The sequence below is a fragment of the Amblyomma mixtum genome, chromosome 1, assembly GCF_055824585.1.
Source record: "Amblyomma mixtum isolate Tamu chromosome 1, ASM5582458v1, whole genome shotgun sequence".
Lineage (NCBI taxonomy): Eukaryota > Metazoa > Arthropoda > Arachnida > Ixodida > Ixodidae > Amblyomma > Amblyomma mixtum.
In genome coordinates this window covers 179,706,710-179,718,483 of record NC_143012.1, presented here as the reverse complement: position 1 = coordinate 179,718,483, position 11,774 = coordinate 179,706,710, and the positions used below count along the sequence as shown (strand labels likewise).

Sequence of the window (11,774 nt, the reverse complement as noted above, 5' to 3'; positions counted from 1 at the left end):
AAGGGACCGATCCTTACAAGCACTAGGTGGAGGTCCCTAGTATGGGACCCCAGTGGCGGTGGCCGCCGCCCGGGCGCGCCCGACTAAGGCTTGTTGGGCCTGTAAGTCGTGGCAGCCGAGAAGGGACCTCCTAGTCCTCCCGGGTTGGGTTGGGGATGGGGGGAATAGCGGGGCTGGAGGGGCAGGCCCACACCATGTGATAGGTGTCAGAAGACACTGCACTACAGTGGGGGCAGCTGCCGCTAAAGGAGGGGTCAAAATGTTTTAGCGCTGCCGGGCACAGCAATGTATTGGTGAGAAGGCGGAGAAGGAGCCGCTCATACGCCTTGTTCAGGCCTTTACATGCGGTAGGGCAAAGGCGATGACAATTTTGATAATAGGTTGTAATACCTTTGAATGTATAGACCGGATTAAAATCTGGTTCCTGATCGGGTGGGGAGGAGAAAACAGCCCGGTGACAGAGCGCGCGGGCGGCTGCGTCTGCTGCCTCGTTTCCTACCAACCCCTGATGAGCAGGGCCCATATAAGGTAACGGTGTGCGGGGTCCGTATCCCGTATGCAATTTTGGTAGATTCGATAGGCTAGGAAGGGAGTGCAGCCTTGTTCGACGTTCCGACAGGCCGCTCGCGAGTCGGTGATTATGTATTTTGAATCGGAATGTGAGGCCGCGAGAGCAATCGCGACCTCTTTTGCTTGTGTTGCACTGCTGGCTCTGAAGGTGAGGCCGTTAACTGTGTTGCTGTTGTGAGCCACAACGGCCGTGTACCATCCCAAGTGGTGAGAACCGGAGGCGTCCACGTAGTATACACCTGTTGTGTTGCCATAAAGTCGGGCTAGCGCTTCCGCTCGTGCCAGGCGCCGACCATTATGGTATTCGTGTGACATGTTTGCTGGAAGAGGCCGCACGTGCAGGGCACGTCTCCACAGTTCTGGGATGCGAAACCTGTCTTCCAGATGGTGGTGGGAGTCCAAATCCGGCCCGGAGAGCGAGACCTCGGGCGAGGGAGTGGACCGCCTCGTTACCCGGGAGAAGCCCGGGAGGCATTTGATCATTTGGTTGATTGAAGTCTAAGGTTGCCTGGCTATATTAGCGGTTACCTTAGTAAATACTTTTCAGGCAACGGACAGTAAGCTGATCGGTCTGTAATTTTTCAAGTCCTTGGCATCCCCTTTGTTATGAATTAAGATAATATTAGCGTTCTTTCAAGCTTCTCAATATCAATTTTCGTCGTACCAGCTGAACCCGCCACTTCTTTTGGGGCACGATGGAGTGTTGCCACTGCACAAAACGCTCTTGAAAACTCTGTACATATCTCAGTGGCAGCTAGGAGAAAATTAATTTGTATTTTTAAGCGTTTGAGTGCATTCGCAAGTCATCCCAATGTGTTACATACCCCCGTATTCACAAACCACACTTGCCCTTATCTTTAGCGCCCCTTCACTTTTCTGCTCCTTAACGCGTTTCAGAAACAGACCTTACCCTTAACGGTCCCCTTTAGCCCAACTTAAAATTCAGGTAAAGGGAGCCATTTAAGGTGCCAACCCAGGCACCTTAAACTGCTCCTTACCACAGTTCAACATGGCGGCGTGCTACGATGACGACTTCAGTGATGCTGAATTCCAATGGCAGATCGAGACCGCTCCGTCGGATCGCATACGGAGCGCGTCGGTGCGCGTAGATTTGCCACCTCCCATTTTGCGATTGGAATGCCAGTGCTCCCTCGGGAGCGCGATGCCAGCGCCGCAGCGGCGAGCCGCGGAAACTAGGCGCGCCGCCGGAGCGGACGCCCTGCTAGCTTCGTGTTCGAGTGCGACAGGAGTTGCGCGAGGCGCGATCTCCGCGTTGACAGACGCCGTCTCGGCGAAACAAAAAGGAGGTAGTACGAAGGCCGTAATGTAAAACCAAAACCAAAGCGTATGTACAGGATGGTCCACTCTCCGTGAACACGCGAGCATGCGGCCGCGGTCTTCGGAGAGCCAGTGAGTCTGTCCCTACCGTTCACGAAAGAAGTGGTGGACGACGCGCAGGCAAGTTGCTCGCTGCTCGATTTTCCAGCCTCGCGACTGCGAGACGCAAGCCGCTGAACCAATCAGCGAGACAGTCGAGCTTTCGGCAACGACGCCGCCCGCGGACACGCCGAGCGACGAACTGCCGAGCGACGAACTGCGCTGCCCCCCCGGCAAACTTTTCTCCCTGGCTGCCGTAGTCGTCGCTAAGCCTAACTGTTTTTCATCGATGCCGCAGTTGAGGGCGCTTCGGAATTGGTCAGCGTCCGGAGACCTTGTAAACGTGTCCCAGCCGACAGTTTCCCGGATTGTAACTCGATTGTCGAACATGATTGTCGAACCGACGTCGAGAAGCAAACACTCGCAAAAGAGGCGGGCGACGTGAAATTATAGTGAAATCAACAAGCACATTATTGTGACGGCTACACTACAGGGTGGCCTGCAAAAGAAGAAAAAATGTCAAAATTAGAAAATTGTTTGCCTAAAATCTCTGATGCTTACTTGCAAGCGTGCTAGGAGAAATTTTTATTCACTTTTTGTAGTAGGAATAAATTATACGTGTATCTCCAGATGATTCCAACATAAAAACGCGAGTAGCCTCGCTCCCATATCACCAACATTTTCGGATAGGAGCCCCTTTTCGTAAGGCGCCCTTAAAATCGCGTAAGGTTGGTTTTTGAGGCTGACTTCAGCCTTATCTTACGTTTCAACTTAGGCCGTCCTTGCCGAAGGCCCACTTAACGCTTTAAGGAAAGGAACATTTGTGAATACGGGGGATAGTTTTGAATTGTCACCATACTTACAGTGTCCACTGCATTGTTTAGAAGTTCTGTAGCTTGACATCGGCTTAAATATCCCTCGCTCACGTGCTGTCAGGATGGCCGAGCGGTCCAAGGCGCTGCGTTCAGGTCGCAGTCCGGTCTTCCGGGCGTGGGTTCGAATCCCACTTCTGACAAAAATTTTAGCAGTCACAATTTTTTTTCTTTTACCAAAAATTTTGGGCATTGCGCCATTTTGCCTCTATCTATATCATCTATATCATCAGAAGCATTAACCACGAACTACAACAGTCCAGCGCAATTCTGCGCGAAACCGACTGCTTAAGCGAATGTTGTTTTAACTTTTGTTTAGCCAGTTAGAGTAGGATTTCTTGATGGAATCTACCGTACTACAAGGTCGGGCCGGCAGTCTACAACGATCATCTACCGGAGCATGGAAAGGAGGAAAGTCGAGGCACGTAGCAGTTGGGCGTAACTGCTTCGAAGTTCGACGTCGTGGACTGACCGGTAGAGGAGGAAATGAGCAGGCGTGGCGGAGCCAATCCGCGTCGCGGAAAATCAGGCGGCCACCGGCGGCGCTCGCTTTGTTTGAGAAAGGGGAATGAAGATGGCCCCACGCGCGGCCTTCTACGTGAGGAACTCAATCTCTTTGTGAATAGATTTATTGCCAGTGCACCCCTCCCCCTGTCCTTTCTACTATTCCCTCACCTCTTTCTTTCCACTTTTACACGCGGCCTGCTATCCTTTTTTTCCGCTGCCCCAGCTCAGGTGCTTCTAGCAGCGATAGCAGATGCCGGGACTAGCAAAAATTCTTTTTCCTTTCATATTCAATGCATAATAAAACCACCACCACCACTACCACCACCACTACCACCACCACTACCACTACCACCACTACTACTACTACTACTACTACTACTACTACTACTACTACTACTACTACTACTACTACTACTACTACGAGATGGATCCATTGGAACACCGCCTCCAGTACCCTGTAATGTGCCACCGTTAGGGTCTGTATAGGTGTGAAGGTCTGTGTACGGGAGGCCTAGGCATGGCCCAAAAGAACTCTCCCCATCGACTAACACCAGAGACACTGTGTCTGGCTCAAAATTATCGCCCTGCCCCGTCAGCGAAGGCGGTTGTGTGGAATGCGGCGGGCGCAACACAAAGACGTACGAAGCAGCCGGAGGGCTAAGGAGGAGAGGCCGCGCGGGGCGCCCAGCGCGACCACACGCATCCCTGCGGCCCGTTTTGCAGCGCGTCCCCAACTTCCCCCCCTTTGGCGCAGAGACAGGCACGTTTGTGCGTTTGTGTGTGCACGCATGCGCGCCTGCAAACGGCCTTGTTGCGAGGTACGGGCTGTGGACTCGGAGAAGGCTAGGAGTTGGGTCTTTATTAAGGGAAGTTAACCCAAAAGAAAAGAGGGCCCCAGGCCCATGGAAAACAGACTGTCTCTCTCCGGGCAGCTGCTCTCTTCCGCTGCTAAAGGAGGACTCCCTTTGTCCGTTGACGGCCAAGTTTTCGAATGCCGTGGTCGCGTGTCCAAGCCGCGGTTCTTGGAAGAGACTACCCCGGGTTCCGATGCGAGAAGAGAGAGGACAGCCGTGACCCTCATAAATATGTCAACTTCGAGAGGAGTGCGTCTTCGGCTGAACATGAGCACCGCGTTCGCGAAGAGGCCGGCACCCTGCGGCGCCGAGGGTATAGGCCGGAACGCTCGCGGCACAAACAGTTTCCCGGAGTTCGCGGGCCCACTGGCCTGCATTGTCTTGCAGCGCGACGGCCTTACTAATGGCTCGAGGTGGCGAGGGAGGCCGGCAAGTTAGACCAGGAGGGCTCCCAGCAGCGGAGGCGAGGCGCTGGTTTAGAAGAACCGTCGCCCTCCGAGGGACACCTGATCCCCTTCGACACATCCCCAATGGGACCGCCGGCCTTCGCGGCTTCGTGGAAAAATCGGCGAGCGCCCTTGGTCGGCTGCATGAGCAGCGACGGCGAAAAACCGTTGGGCGAGGAGGACACCGAAGGAAAGAAAGAGAGTCCTCAGAGAGACGCGTTGGAGACAGAAGAGACAAGAGACAGAACGAACAGAACGGGCAGAGACGGGCGAGGTGGACGGAAGCAGATCGGGCTGGTCTGTAGTCGGTGAGGCCGGACCCGAGGGCATCCGCTGCAAACTGACCGCCAGCCGAGACGCCCAAGAAGCCGGACGCCACAACCCGTCAGAGTACCGCCAGCCGAGACTCCCGAGAAGCCTGACGCCACCACCCGTCATAGTCACCGAAACGTGGGACCGCCACCGGCCTGAGCGCCACCCTGCCAGAGCAGCCGAGAGCGAGACACCTGTTGGCCGGACCACACCGACGCCTAATACAAGACAGCGGTGAGCGGAACTCCCAGTTTCATCTTCAGGCAGAGTGTGAATAAATTAGGTTGACTCGGAGGCGTTGTGTGTTGGCTCAATTCTCCTCGCTTCAGCAGAACCCGTAGATAGCAACAAACAACTGTGTTGCATTGTGACTGACCCCCGACAGGCGGGAACGTCACATAGGAACCCTCGACACAACCAGCATGTGTTCATTCTTCGCCTCTTCTTTCTGGCATGTGCACGCAACCGCGTTTCTCGCTCTTCACCTTTACACCCTCTCTCCACTCGGCGGCAACTGGCGCGACGCTCCTCCGAACTAACCCGAGCTTATACGAGTTAATCCGAGGCTTCACACAAGATTCTCGGTTGGGTTTGGCCTCGTTGGTAGAACTTTCGAACTAAAAGAGATAGCAATGGCTGAGCCACAATGGCACTATGGCGCACCACGTGCCGGCCTTGACATCAAGAAAAAGGAGGGTTGCCATCTCTGTCCGAGAGCTCCGTTTTTTCCAGGAAGCTCTCCAGACATGGCCCCATACGCCATCGGCAGTCAATCTGGGCTACAAGGCAACTCTCATCAGCATCATCATCAGCCTGACTATTCCCACTGCAGGGCGAAGGCCTCTCCCATGTCTCTCCAATTAACCCTGTCCTTCGCCAGTGGCTGCGAATTCTTAATCTCATCCGCTCACCTAACTTTCTGCCTCCTCCTGCTACGTATGCTTTCTCTTGGAATCCACTCCATTACCCTTAAGAAGCTTAGCACATAGGTCTGAAAGTACATAGCGCAATGTGCAGTAACCCTCGAGATTCTCCTGGCCGCAGAGGAGCTGTTAAGATCGGGGTACGCGGGTCTGGGAAGAATTACTTCCAGACGTGAGTCATCGTGAAGCAAGATGCGGCGAGGGCTAAGCACCGGCGGAAGCAGCGGCGACGGCGTCCAGTGGCCGAGTCTACCCTCGGGTCTCCGGACGACGGAGTGGTGCTCACAAGGTCCAGCTGTTGCTGTTGATCGAAAGACGGCTGTGTCCTCGGCAGAGGCCTCGTGCTTCGGACATCCGGCGGGGGAGTTCGAGGACGTTCGTTCGAGCAGCACACTTGCCGCAGTGATGAAAGTGACCCATCAATGTTTGATAACTCTGTCTCTACCCCTTCCCATCCCCCGAGCTGTGAGAGAGCGAGAGAGCATCAGCACCGCACCCTGCCATGGGTGGTACCGCCAGCGCCATCAACTGCCCATCCGATTGGACAGCGTTCCTCGAACTAAATTCCCCAGTCAGGGATCTGGGGAATACGAACCGTATTTAACAGGACGTTGTGTTGGGATCAGAGCACTCCCATCTCGACTGTCAATATGTAGAATAAACCTTCTGTACAGTTTCCTCCTTAATGGAGTTCACCATCGTCCTTCAAAGCCGGGACATGCGGACTTGAACGACCCAGCCAACTCCAGGGCCCCTCCGTCCTCAACACTGGTTACTTTTGACGAAGACTGTACCACTTGCGAAAATCTTAGGTATGTTAATAGACAGCAAAGGTAGCAATGTTCGCGGAAATGATTATGCGATGGCAGGCAACAACTGAGCAAGTGCGAGAATGATTAGTAGGGTATCAAACCATAAGCATGTACTTAGAGAAAAAGGCACCATAAAGTTAATACAGCCTTTTGTTGTGAGCAGGATCGCTTACAAGCACCATATTGGAAATGAAAGAAAAGTGAGAAGAACAAGTTTGATGTCATAATACGCAGAATAGAAAAGAGCTCTTGGTTTCCCGGTTAACACAGGAACTGAAAGACTACTACACATAGGCATTCACAATAATGTAGACGAAATTATAGAAAGCCATTCGATACTGCGGAGGATACGGCTATCAAGAAGCAGGACAGGAAGGGACGTACTCGATAGACTAGGGCTCCCATGCATTTGGTCTACGGAGGACAGAGAGGACTTGGAAGACCAGCTTAGAAGCAAGGTCGAGGTGCAGCCCATTCCGAGAGTTATGCATCCCGAATTTCATAAGAAAAGAAGGAAGGCTAGGGTGAACGCCATCAGGATAAGATGGAGCGGGTTGGAAGAAGCAACTTACGTGGACGCGGCAGGGCCGGTCAACGGGATATCAACCACGGTATGCACGAATGCGCAAGAGAAATTGTTTAATTTGGCATCAATTCGATGCCAGGGATTCGTCCAGGCGGACGAGGTGGCGATTGCTTTGGTGGTGGTTTCCCGGAAGGTCTCGTGAGTTATTATGGACTCCCAGATTGCATGTTGAAACTATACCAGAGGAAGGATTGGCAACCACGCAAGCAGACTACTCAGAACTAAACAAGGCACACTTTAAGTCCATAGTCATATAAACCCCAGGACGCTCTGCGGATGTTGAAAACGAAGACGCTCACGCCGCTTCCCGCGCGATATTACCCCGGGTCCCCCAACATTCGCAGGTATTCAGAACCGTTATTTAACTATAGGGAATTACTCCAACATTTGAGATTAACGAGGGAAGTATGAGCCGAACCGCACAAAAATCTAAACAGAGAGCAAGCTTGGGTCATTCTAAGGAAATTGCAATCGAATAAGTCGAGCCCACTTATAACGGCCGCAGTTATAACGAACGCTCGGTTACCGCGAAAGAGGATGGCGCTACCGTAAGAAAATGTATTACGGCAATGGCGCTGCGTCTCAGATATAACGAACAACCGCGGCCGCACAACTCGGTTAGAGCGAAGGTGCCGTAAACTCGACCCCGCTGTCGGAAACTTCGCCCTTACCGTGCACCGACCGGTCCCGCAACATTCCCGTCAGTGGTCCGCTGATGCTTTCCAAGGCAAGAGACTGCTTCCCTACTGGACTTTCCCGATTTCAGCCCGGGCAATGGGTGGCTGCACCGGTTTAAAGCTCGACATGGAATAGTTTTCAAGACCATCGCCGGCGAAGCAGCCTCAGCGAACATCGATGCCTGGCTCTCTGAGAACATTCCAACGATAGCAAGCTACGCTCAGCGGGATGTGTACAGTGGAGATGAAACTGCACTCTCTTACCAGATGCTGCTGTCAAAAACTCATGCCTTTAAAGGGCAACTGCATAGGTTTTAGAAATCGACGAGCTTAAAAGTGTCGAATGTGTGAAACTTGCAGGTAAAGTATGCGAAGTGCTTTTGGCCTAGCATTTGAAACGGTGACGTAATCACAAATTAAAATTGCGACGGCTTTTAAGCTTCTCCGCAGCGCACAACGCTAAGTGGGGGACGCATGATGAGGTCATCGAAGGTATCGGTGCAGGAAAAAAACCAAAGCCACCGAAGGCAAAGCCCGCCGAACGTTGTTCAGCGTCCAAAGGGGCACGGCAGGTGGTGGTGGTGAAAAACATTTATGGGAAATTAAGTTTTTTACAGAAAGGTGATTGGGGTAGGGCCCTATTGGCCCTTTCCCCTTACAATACTGGGTGGAGCCCCTATTCCGGTGCCCCATTGGCAATCAACGCCGCCCGCGTCCGTTGAACCAAATCCTTTTGGCTTTTTAGGTCTTGACAGCCGAGCAGGGCCGCCTCCCAATCCTCTCTGGTGGGGTTGGGGGGGATAGATGGGTTTGATTGACACGCCCAAACCATGTGGAAGGTGTCAGCCACCTCCCCACAGAACTGGCACGCGCCATCAAAGGATGTATTGAAATGTTTAAGCACCGCCGGGCACAGTACAGTGTTAGTAAGAATTTTGATGAGGAGGCGCTCGTCAGCGCGATCCAGATCCTTACAAGGGACCGGGTAGCGCCGGTGCTCCTCCTTGTAGTAATCGGCAGGGCATGGCTGACAGCAGCGGTAATTTGAAATCATAACTTCCGTGACGTCGCACTGAACTTCCCCGCACACCTCCGTTGCTTTGAGGAGAAGTGCAAAATTTAATCATTGATTACATCACTATTTTAAATGGTAGTGCAAAAAAACATAGCATGCTTTACCTACAGCCTATATAGATTTAAATCGTTGAGTGTCGCAAAATTCTCAAAAAGTGGCGCAGTTGCCCTTTAAAGGAGACACGTGTGTTGGTGAAAAGCACAGTACGCTTCGCGTGATCGCCCTGCTGTGCACAAACATGGATGGCACTGACAGGCGGCTGCCATTCGTCGTCGGGAAGTCTCGCAAGCCGCGGTGCTTTGGGACTTACGTTCCAGTCCCTTACAGACAAAACAGAAAGGCTTGGATGACGCGCAAATTGTTCACCGAGTGGCTGGTTGCATTCGACCGTGACACGACGAAGGAAAACAGGAAAGTCCTACTTGTGCTCGACAACTGTTGGGCGCATCACTTGCAGCCCTCCCTGACTGCGGTGACCACACTTTTTCTGCCACTGGACATGGGCATCATTCACGCGCTCGAGGTTTCTTATCGGCGACGCGTAATCCAGCGGATGCTGATTGCAATTGAGAGCCCAGGGGCCGATGCTCAATTTTAGATCTCTTTGTTTGACGCTTTGGGAATGCTTTAGGCCTCTTGGACTGAGCTAACTGCGGAGAGCATCGTGAATTGTTTCCGTAAGGCGGGGTTTATGGGCCCGGGAACGACGGAGGAGGTTGTCCAACAGTCTTGTGATCTGACACAAATGGATTTGTGGCAGCGCGTCGTTGACGCGCAGCTGGCCGTACTTGATGTTGTTTGGAACGACTTGGTGGGTGCGGACGATGACGCTGAGATAGCAGAGCCATGCACTGGCGATGCCATAGCGCGTGGAGCAGCCGAAGGCGAAGACGTCGAGGATGATGACTTGAGCGCTTCAACAGCGGTTAGTTACATCGCGTCCCTGACAAAGTTTGTTGCCAGCAAGGGCTTTGGAAAGGAGCACGTGGCCGCTCTGGGCAGGCTGGAAAACGCCGTAATAGGGTGTGCTTTGAAAAAAGCAGACGCAGGTCACAGACTTTAAGAAACAAACACTGCCTTTGATTGATTTTGGATTTTCGTCTGCATGACATGAGAAGTCCATTTACTACGAACTTCGGATATAACGAGCGCAATCAGCGTGACCGTCAGGTTCGTTATAAGTGGGCTCGACTTTTACGTATATAAATCCCACCAAATTCAGCTACATGATTCCAATTTGGTACGATCCGCATCGCGCCTTCTGCGGTGAAGTGGCTGACTTATACCACATGGTATGGGCATAGCAGAAAAACCCAGTTGTACAAAGAAGCAATAATCCAACAACTGGGGCCTGGGAGACGGCGCAGGCCAGCTCACTACCGGAACACCAGCTTTGGCTGGTGAACTGGGCAAGAGCGGCGGCGGCGCTCCTGAAATGAGGGCCCACTCAAATCTTCTATGCATTAAATCTATGCTATCTCTCTCTGACCCAAGAAAACTCGTCTCTTGCGTGTCCGCTAAAAAAAATACAGATAATTTAATCAGCCTTCATGTGTATGCCTCGGTTCAGTCGTTCTGTAAGATCAATAAAAACAACCTTCGCCAAAAAAAGGCCCGTGGGTTCACTCTGAATCGAATGTTGCAAACGTTCTCTGTCATTTTTTTCTTGTGCAATTAAAGCGAGACGTATTACGCCAGAAGGCGGCTTCCTCGTTCTTACATAAAGATTCATATTATGTGGTCAAGTCCACGTAGCAGAAGTGTCGTTCTCCTTAGGCACCGCAAACATGGGGCGAAGCCCCCCTACCAAGATACATTTCTATTGTGTGGTGAAGTCAGCCTATCATGCGTGTCGTTGCGTTGACCCTGCCCTCCCGGTTCGTACCAATACACTGTCCTCGCTGCATTCTACAGCGCCATTGCTCACTTTAAATGGTCAAGTTCACTGTTAGTTGGCACTCTTAATCCATACGTCAAGGAATAAGAAAATAAATCTCTTAATTGTTACTCTGATAATTTGGCCATTTTCAAGCCGATAGAATCAATACATATGTGCATTTATCCTGCCTCCACTTCGGGTTAGAGGGCTTTGGGTGGAGTTATATTCACGATGGGATTCTATTGCGGGTGGAGCTTCCTCCTTCTCTGACGTCACTTCGCAGACAGCCCGCTGCAGTTCAACGGCACGTTCAATTTGCGTGTTGTAAGCCATACGAATGCACAGCGGGAAGTACACTTTCGTCATTTACTAGTGGCATAGGGCTCACAACGAGACCCTACTGTGCATGCACACTGCCGTGGATCGTGTGTAACCCTTCGTGTCTTTGAAAGCTGCATCGGCCTCTCCAGGCTGCGGCGACTCTCATAAATTCACAACAGAATGCGCCATTCCAGCGCTTTAGACACGCGTGTGGACGACTGTACTTTCTACCGCTCTTATATTGAGTCCAAATGAGTTATTTCAATAACTTTGCTAATCCGTTCTTTGTTTTCAATTGCTTTCTTTTTTTCTTCCCTTCCGATTCCGCCGTGTGCGGAATAACTCGCTCAGAGTGTCTCCGACGTGCAAGAACGGTTTCGGCACAAGTGAAACACCGCTAACATCGTCGACTGTTGCACTGGCGACTTCGCAAGTTGTTATTACTCGAACGACATGCCTGCTATGTGGACTTCACCACACAATTTATTGTCACACAGTAAGGTGGCTTCATCGCATTTCGTTATTGTAGGTAGGAGAACGGATGTGTCACACCAAGAACTACA

The 11,774-nt window shown here is 52.0% G+C and overlaps 1 non-coding gene across 1 annotated transcript; it reads left to right on the top strand.

The window, feature by feature from the left end:
• The first annotated feature begins 2,878 nt into the window (after nt 1-2,878).
• On the top strand, nt 2,879-2,962 carry TRNAL-CAG (transfer RNA leucine (anticodon CAG)). The gene has a single exon. It is a non-coding gene; the product is annotated as a tRNA-Leu (tRNA).
• The last annotated feature ends 8,812 nt before the right edge of the window (nt 2,963-11,774 follow it).